Source organism: Phycodurus eques, chromosome 4 (assembly GCF_024500275.1).
Source record: "Phycodurus eques isolate BA_2022a chromosome 4, UOR_Pequ_1.1, whole genome shotgun sequence".
In the NCBI taxonomy this organism is placed as follows: Eukaryota; Metazoa; Chordata; class Actinopteri; order Syngnathiformes; family Syngnathidae; genus Phycodurus; species Phycodurus eques.
Window position 1 is genome coordinate 18526592 of NC_084528.1, and position 10485 is coordinate 18537076.

Consider the following 10485-nt stretch of genomic DNA (forward strand, 5'->3'; position numbering starts at 1 on the left):
AATACACAAGATGAAGAAGGACCCCAGTTAGAAGTTAGATGGTGGGAAGGGAGAAAAAGAAAAATAATAATAATAAATAAATAAATAAATACATCCCACCATCTATAGTGATTATCCTGTTCGGGGACATTAGTGCACTCAAGTCTACCCCAGCTGACTTCAAGCGAAAGGAAGACTACACACTAGGCTGGTTGCCAGTCAATCACAGGGCACATGCACTATACTGTTTAGACAGATAACCATCCACACTCATTGTCACTGAGTGGGAATTAAATCCATGCTGTCAACACAAAGTCAGGCGAGTGAACCACTACATTATTAGTCACATATGACTTCAAAGCATGAAAACATTGTACCGCCAAACTCGTAATGTAATTTACTCACACAGCAAATCAATTTTTCCCATTGAAATGAATTGAAATGCCATCAAATTCGTTCCAGTCCCCAAAAACCATTACCATTTTTTTGTTTGTGTTTTCAATAAAGAAAAATAGCACTGTATTGTAGAAACATAATACAATAAATGCGAATGTCAAGAAATAAACTAGAATTTGGCCTCTTTTACTGCTGCTACTACTCCCCACGCCCTCCTCCTCTCCTGCTCGGCGAGCAGACTAGGTGGCGGTGAGGCTGCTGCTGTGAGGATTCTGTATCAACTGACCGGGGACAAGACCTGAGGAGAAGCAATTTCCCAGAGCCACCTCCCTGGGACACTTATTTTTATTAAATGGACTCATGCTGTTTAAGCTAACATAGTACAGCATCATATCGTGATTCATTTTGCCCACTCAGCATCTATTTCAGCCAGGTCATCCTGGAAGTGGGATTCCACCATGTGTGATTCCTTCAAGGTTTCTGCTTTCCCCCCCCCCCCAAAAAAAAACATTACCATTGCATGTCTATTACAACCAGACTCGTCCTTTAAAGACACACAAATATTGCCGAAAGTATTCGCTCGCCAACCCAAACAATTGGAATCAGGTGTTCCAATCACTTCCATGGCCACAGGTGTATAACATTAAGCACCTATGCATGTAGACTGTTTTTACAAACATTTGTGAAAGAATGGGTCGCGTTCAGGAGTTCAGTAAATTCCAGCGTGGAGCTGTGATAGGATACCACCAGTCCAGTGGTGAAATTTCCACACTCCTAAATATTCCACAGTTGGCTGTAATATAATAACGTGGAAGCGTTTGGGAATGACAGCAACTCAGCCGCAAAGTGGGAGGCCACGTACACTGCTGGTGCGGGGTCAGCGCATAGGGCGAAGAGGTCGCTCACTTCCTGCCGAGTCAATCGCTACAGACCTCCAAATGTCACATGGCCTTCAATTTAGCTCAAGACCAGTGTGTAGAGACCTTCATGGGATTGGTTTCCATGGCCGAGCAGCTGCATCCAATCCATAAATCACCAAGTACAATGCAAAGCGGCGGATCCAGTGGTGTGGCACGCCGTCACTGGACTCTAGAGCATTGGAGACGCGTTCTCCTCTGACGTATCACGCTTCTCCATCTGGCAGTCTGATGAACGAGTCTGAGTTTGGCCATTGCCAGGAGAAGGGTACTTGTCTGACTGCATTGTGCCAAGTGCGAAGTTTGGTGGACGGGGGAATTATGGTGCGGGGTTGTTTTTCAGGAGCTGGGCTTGGCCCTTTAGTTCCAGTGAGAGGAACTCTGAATGTTTCAGCATACAAAGAGATTTTGGACAATTCCATGCTCCCAACTTTGTGGGAACAGTTTGGAGCTGGCCCCTTCATCTTTCAACAGGACCAGTGCACAAACCATAAAGACATGGATGAGAGAGTCTGGTGTTCTTGAACTTGACTGGCCTGCACAAAGTCCTCACAAATGTGCGTCTGGAAGAATGGTCAGAAATTCCCATAAACACTCTCCTAAACTTTGTGGACAGCCTAACCAAAAGAATTGAAGCTGTTATAGCTGCAAAGGGTGGACCAACAGCATATTGAACCCTATGCATTAGGAATGGGATGTCACTTTAAATTCATACCTGTATGTGAGTCAAGGCAGGTTGAGTGGATACATTTGTCAATATAAAACCTCCCCATTCACTTTTCTCAGGCCATCAACAAAGTCAAGCCAAATGTCGACAGCCGTAACATTGTTTTAACAAACTAAGAGTCGACAATTTTTGATAAGTTTTAAGAAAATTGACAATAAGTACGAGAGATACTCCGAGGTCATTAAATTAGTCATTATGGTAACTGCATGGATTTAAACGGAAACGCTTTGTAGTTCCACGGCCAGAGGAACCTAACAAGAGATTTACGACTCTGTTCGTCAGTTTTTAACCACATGCTCTTGTTTGGACTTGGACATTCCAGTCCGCTTCAATGTTTCAAAACATTGAAAGGACACCATACAGTGATGGCTATGAAATGTATGTTTATGGCGTGGCAAAGCTGTCTCATAACAATCGTTTGTGTTTTTAACAAAATACTGGGAATTAATGTAACATACAAGGTTGCCATCGGAGAGCGGCAATATGCTTGATTTAATTTCCACTATCTGTGGCAGTGACAAATGAAGGAAAATGCCAAAATAAAACTGTAACAAGCAAATTCCTGGTAAGGATTTGACTACATGCCATGGATCGACTTGGGATTAATGAAAAATCAATGAATCTAATACTATTTGCTAAATATGTTTGAGGAATGGGAGAATCAATTTCTTTATATACTGGACTCCTGTTTTCCAATACCATCATTGTATTCAGTAGCATAATGTTAACTGGAAGAAGTCTGCCTTGATATAGGCCTCAGCTGTTGGAATGTTGGACTTCTTTAGACAACAAAGCATAGACAAATCAGCAGCACTAGAATTTCAAGAAGCAACTAACTAAGAATCAAATCCCAAATTCTTAAATCAATTAAGATGTGAACCCTAATTCACTGACCAGCCAAAATGCAACTATTTCCCACCCTACCACACAACTTAGTGGAAATAAAATCAGTAGCTTTTGCTTTATCCCGACAAACAAACTGTGATGCGAACATAATCTTGTTGGCAGAGGTAATTAAAGGATGAGAATTAATGCTGGAAGATTCATCGATAAGAACATCAAATGAAGATTTGAGAAGTCACTGACAACTAAAACCCCAAGAACAAACAGAATCCCACTTTGACGTGTCACCTACTGTTAATACAATAAATGCTCCTCTGACCAAACCAGGCAATTCAATTGAAAGGCGCATCTGTCTAGACTTGATGGGAATGCGGTTGAGAAACGAAGGACTGTAGATTCCCATCCTCCATTGCCTTCTTTTCCCATTAGAAACAGACAGACAGGAACACGAGTCTGATGGGTTCGTTCGGCGGCCTTGAAATTCCTGACCGTCTGGCCCGGAAAATTGAAGCGACAATGCTGTTTAACGGTTGATTGCTTGGGGGAGGTCACGTAAACCGGTGAACTTTGGGACCGAAAACCCCATTGTGGCCAGTGTGCTCTGGCGTGGTTAATCTGCCACGCCACCCTAAAAAATAAATAAATAAATTTTAAAAAATCAGGCAACCATGACACACAAGTAAGTCATTGTAGAGGCTCTAACTTGGAGGTTTTAATGTCCCAATACACCTGCTCAAGTCTTTTCACAGAGGTCAACAAACACAAAGGAAATAAGTCACCACCCACTAAACAATGAAACAAATAAAACCCCAAACAGGCTGTGGTCAATGATCAACTAGGGCAGACCAACCACTACTCTCATTCTGTCTCTTTTCTCAAAACAAGTTTCTCACTGACTTTGAAAAATCATCAAGGGGACATTTGTTACAACAACAAGAAAAACCCCACTCTATTCGAATGTGTAGTTTTACTTTAGATTTGTATCATACAGTACACTTATTTTTACACTTGAGACTTACAAGGGTTAGTAGAATGTTTCTTAAAACATTGCCTGTACAATTAAAGTTTTTATGATGCTGAAAAGTAAATCTAGAAACCTCGACATGGCCTTGCTTTGGCATCCAAAAAAGTAGCGCAATTTTCCACCAAGCTTAACAAAAACATTAATAACATAATAGTCCACAAACTCCCATTTAACGATATTCTCCACTCATTTCACATATCCCGCGTTCCCTCCGCTGGTCTGCACAAGCACATAAACAGCAATTACACGGGGCCAACAGATCCTGAGGGACGCTGTGGGAGAAATTAGCAGCCAAATGGCCATTAAATAAGCAACCGGGTGACCTGCGCATGCCACGAGGGGGGTGTGGAGCAAAACTCGGTGGGGCCCCTCCTTATTTAATACTTCTTCCTTGGCTCCATTTTAGATCCTCTTTGGCAAAAAAATGCAAACGGGTCCAAAACGCCTATAAAGTTAAAAAGCTCTTCTTGGGGGGGCCTGGCATTTCCACCCAGGAGCCAGTAACACGTCTACTGGTTTTATGTGCCAAGAAAGGGGAGCACAGCATGAAATTGCAGCAATGTTCCTGATCTCTTCCTCCTTTGCATCAAATGCAACTTTGTCAAGGAGCAACTTGATTTCTGCAACGCTATATGTAAAGACTAGAGCATCTTCACTTGAAGACATACTGTAGCTAGAGATAGCCAAGTATCAGGGACATGAGAAAATCCTAATTTGGATGATTTTTTTCAAAGTGTACTGCAGATTTTGGCTGCCGCTCCTCTCTCTGGATTTTTTTCTTTTTAGTTCAAAATGGCTTACTTTAACAAGGATCCCTCACAATGCCGTGCCCAAAGGTAGGTTGGGTTTGTGCCTGCCGGTGGCGTAAACCCTCGCTGCCTTGGAGCAGCTGCCGGCTTTCTAGCTAGCTGGCTGGCTACAGATGCTGCTGGCAACATAGCCAGCTCTCGTCATCTTTCTCACAGTAATGGATGAAACTTTCTCCTTTTCATTCTGCCGCAGTCGCTGTCCACCTCAGCAATGGGTCCTTTTCAGCTTTGGTTGTGGCGCTGCCATGAATATCCATGCAACTCCTCAGGTTAGGCTAATGGATGCATCCTTCCGAGGAGATCTCGATGGAGTGCTACAAGCTACAACTGCGTACATGCGCACAAACTATGTGCATTAAGTCCAAATGGTGTTGGCCACAAAAATGAAAAAAAACAACAACAAAAAAAACAATAAATAAAACTAAAACTAAATGATGTGTTGGACCAGATCTGGCCCTCGGGCCTTGAATTGACCACCAGCGCTCAATAGATTATTTCTAGATGTCTTTTTCTGTTGTGCTAGGTGGTGGTCATCTTGAATAAATGGCAAGAGTGATTGCATTAACTCTATGATGGGTACATTGTGCGTGCATATACCCGCTTGTGCCATGGAGTTATTTGACTTGTTTGACTTTGTGTATTATTTCGAGCCGTTGTACTTATTTATAGTATGCAAAGTACCATTAATCAAGACTATGATTTGATTGTAGTAATTGAGACAATAACCAAGAGGGTTGAATAAGGCAGTGCTGGAAAATTACAATGGCCACACAAAACATTGATACTTTCGGCACAATTTGGGCAGTGGTGTACTCACTTTTGTTGCCTGCAGTTTACACATTAATGGCTGTGAGTTGAGTTATTTTGCGGGGATAGTGAAATTAACAAGCTGTTCACTGACTACTTTATATTGTTAGAAAATGAAATTTTTGATGTTCTCCCATGAATAGATATTTCTAAAAATGTGAGGGATGTACTCACTTTTGTGAGCTACTGTATGCTCGGGTTGTTGAGAGTTACGCTCAATTCTTACTTTTTTGTCTCCACCCAAAAAAGAAAAAAAAGGCTAATTGCTGCTCATTTGAAACTTGTGAGCATGCTTTCACAAAACGCCACAGGGGCTCAGGTCATATGTTTGAGTCTACTTCGCCTGAAGCAAAACCATGTCTTCGTCATGTCATCTGAGGTCACCTGAAGTATTGAGGGTAACAGGGGTTACACCTGGATGTGTGGAGGTGGTGACCCTAAACACTGACCGGAGGGCCCATTTTTTACACCAGGGACGAATGGCTTTTGTTTGACTTTGTTTTTGTAAAGGAGGTGCCATGTAAAGAAACTCAGGAGGAATGTGGCTCTCTTGAGGAGAAATGTCCCAAATTAGAGCTTTAACCCATTGCCAGGACTCCCCAAATTATAATGTATTGCCAAAACATTGCCATATACTGAACACAAACCATAGTTAAGACCCTTTAACAGTATTATGATGGTGCTTAATAAAAAACTTAATTCTTGTATATATATATATATATATATATATATATATTAGTATTTACCAAACAGCGACATAGTATACAATAAACCATATTTAGACCCTTAAGCAGTATTATAACAAGTCAGCAGTGCAGTATTAAGACGTGAACCACATCTAAATCTGTGGCAGTCAAAACTGTATGCTAATTAAATTTTAGTATGGCCCAAGTGAGTCTACCAATGCATGGTGGCCTTTAAGGGACAAAAAGGCAAAGCTTTCAATTGTGAAAACTTGTTACGACACTATCTGGCTTTGTGTTCTGACTTTCACAGAACTAGCAGACATTAAGACAGCTTCTTCCCTCTTGCCATCAACGTCTTAAACAGCTAACCTTCAATTCCATTGCAACATGCTGCCAATTTTTTTGTTTTGAGTTTGTTGTCACATTTCTGTCGGGCCAATTATATATTACTCGTGCACTCACTATAGTAGTCTCACCACGCTATATTTGCACATCTGTTGTTGACCATTACTGGCCACTCATGCCAGAGTAGCATCTGCCCCTTTTGCACACTGACTGAGGAGTATCTGCAACATTTTCACAATCAACATTGTCCCAGATCATCGCACTACTAGTCACTTTAAACTGCATGCATTCCTTGACGTCTCTGCGCCATTTGCACAATGGTCATTGAACCGGACTATTGCTATATTAGTCATTTAAACTGCTCTAAGTGCAAGAGCATGTGTTGCATCTTTTTGCACAATTGTCAAAAAAATTAAAAAGGTTTGCATTACCAGATAACTAGCAACCCTTTATTGCTCAGCGACTGTTTTTGTCAACGTCTTTATGTCTCAAAGGTGTTCTCTGTCAATTGACTCTCTGTTGTCGTACTAGAGCTGCTCCAACTCCCAGAGACAAATTCCTTGTGTGCTTTTTGGACATACTTGACAAATAAAGATGATTCTGATATTAAAGTGGTACAGTGGCCCTGAATGGACAAAAGTGCATTTGTGTTTCTACCAACACACTAATGTAACAAGCAGTGTATGGTGGCCTTCATTGGTGGCCTTTGCGCTTCAACTGTCACATTAATATAGAAAGCAGAACCAGCAGTGCAACAACTGATGTATGGTGACCTTGAAGTGACAACAATGCAAAACTCCTTTGTAAAATGTACAACTTTGTATAGTTTCATTATTACGGTCCCCAGTGAATAACAAGAATTATATGCTGGCCTTGCAGGAACAAAAAGGCAAAGCTCTCCATTGTAAACCTTACGACTTCTCAATATTTAGCTTTGCTCTTCGACTGTCACATTAATGTAGTCAGCAGTGACTAACAAGCGTCTACAGTGGCCTTGAAGGGACAAAAATGCAAAACATATACCATTATAAATGTATGACGTCTCAGGAGTCAAATTTGTGCTTCCATTGTCACGATATTATGGTCAGCATTGAATGACAAAAATCTGCAAAATACTATTGTAAAATGGATGACTCCTCAATAGTCAGATTGGTGTTTCAACTGTCATATTACTATGGACAGCAGTGAATAAGCGTTGTACGGTGGCCTTGAAGGAACAAAAGGCAAAACTCTCTATTACAAAACTTTGTGTAAGGACATAATAGTCGATATGTTGTTTAACTGTCACATTAATATAGTCAGCAGAGCCAGCACTGCAAAATAAGCGGTGTACGGTGGCGTATAAGGGACAAAAAGTCAAAAAGGCAAATTTTTCCACTGTAAATCTCATGACGTCTTAATATTCCAATCTGTGCTTCAACTGTCACATTAGTAATAGGGTCAACTACGAACGGCAACGCCTAAACTTGACTAAGGGTAGTTTTAGACACTTGGCAAAGAAATCAGGACTTCTGCCTTGGACACCCGTGCATCAGTTTGCAGTAAATCCAGGACGTGATGCACACTGTGAGAGCATTTCAGACACGCGGCTGCTAATATTTGTGCGCAACGTTACACCTAGGTCGGCCTATATGCGCTTGGCAGGAGGGGGGGTCGGTGCATGGCGGGCGTCCAGAGCCGCTTCGGAACGAGACTGACGGACGCCAAGCCACAAACAGACACAACAACAACGCACACACACACACACACACACACACACACACACATACATACATACATACATACATACATACACACGCGAGATACACACTGCAACCGTAAATAAGAAGTAAATGATCAAGGAAGCGTACCTTAAGGAGACCCAGCCGATACTTGCGACAACACCCCTCCAAACTTTTTGGTCACTCCGCTTCGGACCTGTTTTCTGGAAGCGTCCGCGAAAATTCCTCCGAACGTTCACTTCAAAGTTGGCGAGCCGGCTTGCTTACAGCACGTCCACTCGTCGTAAAACAAATGGCAAGTGCCCGATATATGTGGCAGAAAGAGACGCGAGACGGTTCGTGTCCGACCGTGAATGCGAACAGTCGGGTTCTGGCGAGGCAGCCGGCCCACAGCGGGTGCCACCAGGTGCTCATTTACATAACTGCACCGGCTGTGGCCAATCATTGACGAGCGCAAGGTGCCTCCTTGGATATGCAAGAAGGAGACTCGTCCAATCGGAGGCTGCGGTGGGAGTGGCTCTGTTAACTGACGGGAACTTTGGAGTGTAACTTACTGTGTGTGTGAAAAGCCTTTGAAAATAATAGACAGCAGCTCTCATTGCATACCAACAATATACTAGAATAGAATAGAATAGAATAGAATAGAATAGAATAGAATAGAAAGTATAGTAGAAATTATAGTAGAAATTCAGAATTTTTTTAATTCTTTGATAACATAAACTGCAAACTATCGTTTGATACTAACCACCAAGTTTAGCCAAATTAATGTTTATTATTAACAATAATGATCATAATTTGGTATGATGAATGTGATTATTATATGTTTAATCTTATTTTTAGCATTATTTCTCTTTATTTTTTAAATTCATTTTTATCAGATTATTTGAACCGTGAATTATTATTATAATTTTGTGCACTTTTCATTTATTTTTAAAATGATCTGTGCCAATATAATTTAATCTGTAAGTTTTTTTTTGTATTAACCACCTGATTCAGCCTACTTAATGTGATTATCGCCCACTTAATGTGATGTTGATGATGATGATTAATAATAATTATTATATTATCGTCTTTATTTTTGTATTTTTTATTTAATCATATTATTTGAAAATGTAATTATCATTTTGTGTTAGTGGTTCAGCCCACTTCATGTGTCTGGCCAACGTTTTACATTACTATTAATGTTTATCTTTATTTTTTATTTAGTTTCTTTATTTAATAATATTTGAACAGTGAATTATCATATTTTAAACGTTAAATATATTCATCATATATTTATTTATAACATTTTATGTTACTAACACCTGGTTTAGCCCACTTTATGTATTTATTGTAATTATTATTCATATCTTAATTTTGCATTATTTGAACTTTGAATTATCCATTTTATCATTGCTCATAATTACCTTTATTTTTTGTGTTCTCGATTTTATATTATTTGAACCGCAGATTGTATCTTTTTTTATGTTATTTGAACAGTGACTCAAACCTGGCTTATCCCATTTAAAGTGTTCATTATTATTAATTATTATTATTAGTAGTAGTAGTAGTAGTAATTGAACTGTAAATTATCTTTTTGAGGTACTAACCACTGTGGGTTACTCCATTTAATGTTTATTTATCATTACTGTATTGTTATTGTATACTATTATTTTCTGACATAAACTTTACATTGTCTTTTTGTGTTCCAAACCACCTGGTTTAGGGCATTTAATATGGACCCATTGCTTGTGAAGGAAACTTTATTGCAGAGCGTTGGTGGCGTAACAGCCCCTGGGCTACAATGAGTCAGATTGAAGGCTTTTGCAGTAAAGCACAGCAACGATGCTGCAAAGACTGAGAGTTGTTGATATGAGACCCCGAGGCAGAAGCAGAAACTGGGAGGAAGTTTGCGTTTCAAAAAGAGCCGCCTGTGTGTGTGTTTACACCATTTTGCGCCAAAAGCTTTATCAACGGCAATTTCCTTACGTGTTGGTACATGCCCGTTTCACTGGGAGGAGGAGGACGAAAACATGAATTCTCAGGGACAACAAAGGTCATTAAGAAGCTGGGCTCCACCTTGGATTAACACTGGGACAGAGATCCACTGTTTACTGTACACTTGTTGGAAATAAATGCCTTCAGAAGACACAACTTCACCCAATAAACGAAATATATTACATGAAAACCAAGTTTATCATGGGAGATATGTTCCAGACCAAATAAGTGAACTATAGAGAACGTGCAAAAAT

At 40.4% G+C, this 10485-nt stretch overlaps 1 protein-coding gene across 6 annotated transcripts in view; it reads right to left on the reverse strand.

The window, feature by feature from the left end:
- ddr1 (discoidin domain receptor tyrosine kinase 1) overlaps nucleotides 1-8623 on the reverse strand; it is a 79577-nt gene extending 70954 nt beyond the window's left edge. For all 6 annotated transcript variants that reach the window (XM_061674360.1, XM_061674362.1, XM_061674363.1 and 3 more), the window contains exon 1: nucleotides 8384-8623. The gene's annotated coding sequence lies outside the window, so the exon portion shown is untranslated. The remainder of the gene's footprint in view (nucleotides 1-8383) is intronic.
- Between the last annotated feature and the right edge of the window lie 1862 nt (nucleotides 8624-10485).